Raw genomic sequence first — 5,268 nt, 5'->3', positions numbered from 1 at the left:
TATGGTTCGTTAGGCCATGTAACATAGCTTATAATATCTCAGTGAAAGAGAGCTAAACTGTTCTCTGTTTGAACAGGTTTCGTAGAGTGGGTTTTTTCCTTCAACTGAGGGGAAATCTATCTAAATAGTCATAATTCTAACACTTAAGAGATATAACTTCTTTTCATATGCTTAAGAAGTTGGGGCTTCCCTGGTGGCTCAGAGGTTAAAGCATCTGCTCACAATGCGGGAGACCTGGGTTTGATTCCTGGGTCAGGAAGATCCCCTGGAGAAGGAAATGGCACCCCACTCCAGTATTCTTGCCTGGACAATCCCATGGACGGAGGAGCCTGGTGGGCTACAGTCCACGGGGTCGCGTAGAGTCAGACATGACTGAGCGACTTCACTTTCACTTTCTTTCAGTTTAAGAACAGTTAACACCTATCTGATCTGGGTTTGTTCCAAGCTAAATATCTCCCAAGAATATGATGGATGGTGTATGAACCTTGGAGCCCAACAGACCTACATTCAAAATCTCTCCTCTGGAGTCTGAAGCTAGAATGCTATGCCCAAGTTATTATTCAAGTTTGAGGGCATTTTCAAACATTCGAAGATTCAGTTGACCACTCATGATCTTACCTGAAAGTCTCCTTAAAGGTTTTCCTCCCGTGAAATTTTAAAAAATCATTAAGTACACCAAATCAAAAAAAATGAAGTCTATCTAACTGTAGACTATAAAACATTATGAAAATACTCCAATGATTTCAACAGGAGAGGTGTGGAAGAAGAAATGAAAGAATTGAAACTATCTTGCCAACAAGCTTGTCATGTTCAGGTGCAGGATACAGAAATTCAAGTTTACTCTCACCATCTAGTAGCGATTTAATGTGTTATAAAATGAAAGGGTAAGACCCCTCAGTTCCATCCCCAAGTATCTGGAGAAATGAAAACATGCCCTCACAAAGGCTGTACACAAAGCTGTTCATAATTGTTTTATATTAGCCCAAACTGGAAAAAAACAAAAGCCCATCAACTGGTGCTTGAGAAAACAGAAAACATTGTATGCTATATCCATTTGATGGAAATTAAAAGAAAACGGACATTAAGAAAAAGAAGCTACTGAACACAGCAATATAGGTGAATCTCAAAAACGTAGTAAAAGAAGTGAGAAAAATTACATACTATGTGATTTCATTTATGTGAAATTCTAGAAAAGATAGAATAAAGCATGTTAATAAAGCAGATAAGTTACCTGATCCCAGAGGCTGAGACAGGAGACTGACTGCAAAAGGACAAGATGAAAGTTGTGTGAAAATAGAAGTGTTCTATACCTTAATGGTAGTTACACAGTTATGCTTTTGTCAAAACTCACTGAAGTGTACACTTAAGATGGGAGTATTTTTTATTATATGTAAAATACACCGCAAAAGGGACTTCCCAGGTGGCATAGTGGTAAAGAATCCACCTGTTTTCCAGTGTGAAGAACTAACTCATTGGAAAAGACCCTGATGCTGGGGAAGACTGAAGGTGGGAGGAGAAGGGGATGACAGAAGATGAGATGGTTGGATGGCATCACTGACTCAATGGACATGAGTGAGTAAACTCCAGGAGTTGGTGATGGACAGGGAAGCCTGGTGTGCTGCAGTCCATGGGGTCGCAAAGAGTTGGATGACTGAGCGACTGAACTGACTGAAAGAATCCACCTGCAATGCTGGAGATGTGGGTTAGATCCTTAGGTCAGGAAGATCTGGAGAAGCAAACGGCAACCCACTCCGATATTCTTGCCTGGGAAATCCCATGGACAGAGGAGCCTGGTGGGCTACAGTCCATGGGGTTGCAAAGACGACATGACTTAGTGACTAAAACAACAATACCTCTAAAGAGTATACCCTTATATTTAAAAATACAAGGATCCCAACCGAAAAATAAAAATGTAACTCCAGGCACTACGGAACAGCAGGTATTATGGGTGATGGGATTTTCAACTCCAGAGTTAAGCACACAGAGCCAGAAGGCTTAGTGCCAGCCACTCTAGCCCCCTGGCCCAAGTGCCAGACATGGGTGAGCAAGCACTCAGATGGCTGTAACTCCCAGCCTTCAAGCTACCCCAGCTGACACCAAGTGGAGCTGATCCTCAAGTCTGAACAATTCTCTTCCTTTTCGTCAGTGTTTCAGAAGTACAGAAGTTTCATGCTTGCTTGAAACTGCCCTTCTAACCTTCCTCATTTCTGAATACATGGCTTCCAGTGAAACTATGCTATCACCTAACTCACCTGATACACAGGGTGGAGCTTATAAAATTAAGACAATCTTTTTTTTTCAATAAGTCCTGGAGTTTGAAACTATTATCTCATGAGGAACTCAGGAAAATTAACTTTGAGATTCAAAGGTCATTAGACATCATATCAGTTTAATATTTTGAAAATGTTGTAACTGCATGGCTTATCAGGACAGAAACTAGACTGTAATTGGTTCCTACTTGCTCATTGTATACCCATTTGCTGCAAAGCTGAAGGTGGTGCCTGCAACTGCCTGAGTGCATGCTCAGTCACTCAGTCGTGTCTGACTTTGCAACTCCATGGACTGTAGCCCACAAGGCTCCTCTGTCCATGGGATTCTCCAGGCAAGAATACTGGAGTGGGGTGCCATTCCCTTCTCCAGGGGACCTTTCTGACCCAGAGATCGAACCCAGGTGTCCTGCATGGCAGGCAGACTCTTTACCACCTCAGCCACCAGGGAAGTCCTAGAGATACTGTAAACAACCTAAAAAGCACAAGGCAACCACCCCTCCCCCACCCCCGTAACAAAGAATCCAGTCCAAACTGTCAACAAGACTGACAGAAACCCCAAACCAGCTCGTCTCTCCTGGTAATGCCCTCTGATGAACCTCACCTCTCTCTTCAATGAACTGCACCTCCCATTTCAGCAGTTCCTACACAGATTCCTACATGGATTTTGGGTCCCAAAGAATGGCACCACCTCTGAAATCTTAAGACTATGGTCCCTTTCTCTTCATGACTCCTCTCCTGCCAGCTGTCTCCCTTGCTCCCTCCATGGTGGTTCTGTGACTTCATTCAAACCTTCTAGTTCATCATCGAGACCATTTAGGCCGATTTCTATTTTCATTTATTTTTTGTTTGTACCAAGTAGCTTGTGGGATCTTAGTTTACCAACCAGAGATTAAATCTGAGCCCTTGGCAGTGAGAGCACAGAGCCCTAACCACTGTACCACCAGGAATTCCCTCTAGTATTTTTTACAAGATAAACAAAAAAACCCAGATACAATTAAATTTGATCATGTTTTATTCAAAATATCAGTTCAGTATTAATCAATATGAAGTGAAGTCGCTCAGTCATGTTCAACTCTTTGTGATCCCACGGGCTGTAGCCCACCAGGGTCTTCTATCCATGGGATTCTCCAGGCAAGAATAATGGAGTGGGTAGCTGTTCCCTTCTCCAGGGGATCTTCCCAACCTAGGGATTGAACCTAGGTCTCCTGCATTGCAGGAAGATTCTTTACAGTCTGAGCCACAAGGGAAGCTCACTAATCAATACACAAAATGATCGATGGAATATTTTACTCTTTTTTTTTTAAATTTTGGGCCCAGATGGCTCAGATGTTAAAGAATCTGCTTGCAATTCAGGAGACCCAGGTTCGATCCCTGCGTTTAGAAGATCCCCTTGGAGAAGGAAATGGCAACCCACTTCAGTATTCTTGCCTGGAGAATTCTATGGACAGAGGAGCCTGGCAGGCTACAGGCGATGCGGTCACAAAGAGTCAGGCACAACTGAGCAACTGACGCTTTCACTTTGGTATTTTACTTTTTTCTAAACTGGCATAAATAAATGCAATAATATTTTGAGCATTATCTTTCATCTACTAATCTCACCAAATTCATTTAGTAACTAATGTTTGTAGGTTATTTTTCACACATATAATCTTATCATTTGTGAGCAATGATAATATTATTTCTTTCATTCTAATATTTATGCCTTTTCTTTCTTTCTCTTGTGAGCAAGTTAAAATCCCCCCAGTAGAACGCTGACAGGAATGGGCTGGCAACAACTCTTGCCTTAAAAAAAAAAAAAGAACTCTTGCCTTGTTCCCAACCAGCGGGGAGGAATTCTGTGGCCAGCCATCACCACCTGACTTTATTTTCTTAAGTGCTGGGGCACTCTGAAATCCTGTGTGTATTTTACACTTTCAGCACACTTCTATTTGCACCAGCAGTACTTTTCATGTGCTCAGGAGCCATGCATGTCTAGAGCCTACAGACTGGATGATGCCGTTCTCCACTTCACTTCCTTCACAGGGATATTCGGTCTAGACCCCGAGGTGTGTCACGCCAGTCACCCTAATATCAGCACCCTTAGCTCCCTAGTCCTAATATGCTTGTGCTCGGTAGCTTCAGTCGTGTCCAAGTCTTTGCGACCCCATGGACTGTAGCCCGCCAGGCTCCTCTGTCCATGGGATTCTCCAGGCAAGAATACTGGAGTGGGTCGCCATGCCCTTCTCCAGGGGAATCTTCCTGACCCAAGGATTGAAAACCTGCGTCTCCTGGGTCTCCTGTATTGCAAACAGTTTCTTTACCGCTGAGCCACTGGGGAAGCCCAGTCCTAATCTGTTAACTGCATAATCCCAGGTTCAGGTTGATTCAAAATGCTCACTCCTGGAAACAACTACATAACTGTGGACTGGAATCAGCTCTTAGCTGCTCCATCACCTTTGCCCACAATAGCTTCACCTTGTGTTCTGAAAACAATACTCAAAACTTCACCACTCAGAATTTTACTGAATAAAATAAATAAGAACTAATAAATAAGTTAAAAAAAAAACACAAACCTGACTTAAAAAAATCTGCTTCAAGATTTCCATAGTCTATAGATGACAATTTTCTATTTCATAGAGAAAATGATTCCTTCTCCTTCTTTTTCTCTAATATTATGTACCTCCATCCACATTTTCACTTCCTCTGCTGGTCTCCAAAGCAAACGTGTTTGTTCCTCATCTAGTCCAATGCTAATCCTCTACCTGGGCTCTGGAAGCCACCTCTTCATCTCAGCTAGACCTTGCTGGTTCCCCTGCCTCTAGCATTTTCAGCCTGTCTTTCCTTTCCATTGGTTTATATTATCCGTCAACACATAACTACGATTTCCCCATTAACAGAATACTTGTATATAAGCTTGTGGTTTCCCCTACCCCATGGTTATCCCCTTTTCTCCTTCTCTTTATGGCTATCTTTTTTTGTTTGTTTGTTTGTTTTTTGGTCGCTCCAGGTCTTAGTGGCG

This window comes from Bos mutus, chromosome 12, assembly GCF_027580195.1.
Source record: "Bos mutus isolate GX-2022 chromosome 12, NWIPB_WYAK_1.1, whole genome shotgun sequence".
NCBI classification, from domain to species: Eukaryota; Metazoa; Chordata; class Mammalia; order Artiodactyla; family Bovidae; genus Bos; species Bos mutus.
Note: the sequence above shows the minus strand (reverse complement) of the source record.